This window comes from Crocuta crocuta, unplaced genomic scaffold, assembly GCF_008692635.1.
Source record: "Crocuta crocuta isolate KB4526 unplaced genomic scaffold, BGI_CrCroc_1.0 scaffold26, whole genome shotgun sequence".
In the NCBI taxonomy this organism is placed as follows: Eukaryota; Metazoa; Chordata; class Mammalia; order Carnivora; family Hyaenidae; genus Crocuta; species Crocuta crocuta.
In genome coordinates this window covers 11,886,921-11,887,323 of record NW_027532249.1, presented here as the reverse complement: position 1 = coordinate 11,887,323, position 403 = coordinate 11,886,921, and positions in this window count along the sequence as shown.

The following is a 403-nucleotide window of genomic DNA, read 5'->3' as shown; positions in this document are numbered from 1 at the left end:
GCGGGCCGCTGCGCCCCCCCCCCCTCGCGCCCTCCCGCGCCCGCCCCGCCCTCCGGCCTGCGCTCGCCGCTGCCCAGTGGCTTTCTCGCCCGGCCTCTCCCCTGCGCAGTGTCTCGTCCCGGGTCTCCCTTTTCCTCGTCCGACCAGCGGCAGAAGGATGTCGGAAGAAGTCGTCTTCCAGGCGGCCAAATGCTCACCCTCGGTGTGCGCGAAAACTGCCGCTGCTGGTCTTGTTTCTAGACCCCCAAACCACTTAGAGCGTGGGGTGACAGTTGGGGAGCAGCAGTGTCACCGGGGTGGTGGAGTAGGGTTGTCCCTTCCCCAAAAGTCTCTGGGGCATGAAGGGTTAGGAGATCAAACCGAGCTGAAAGAGAACGTCTTCGGGGTTCCAGGTTTCCAGGTG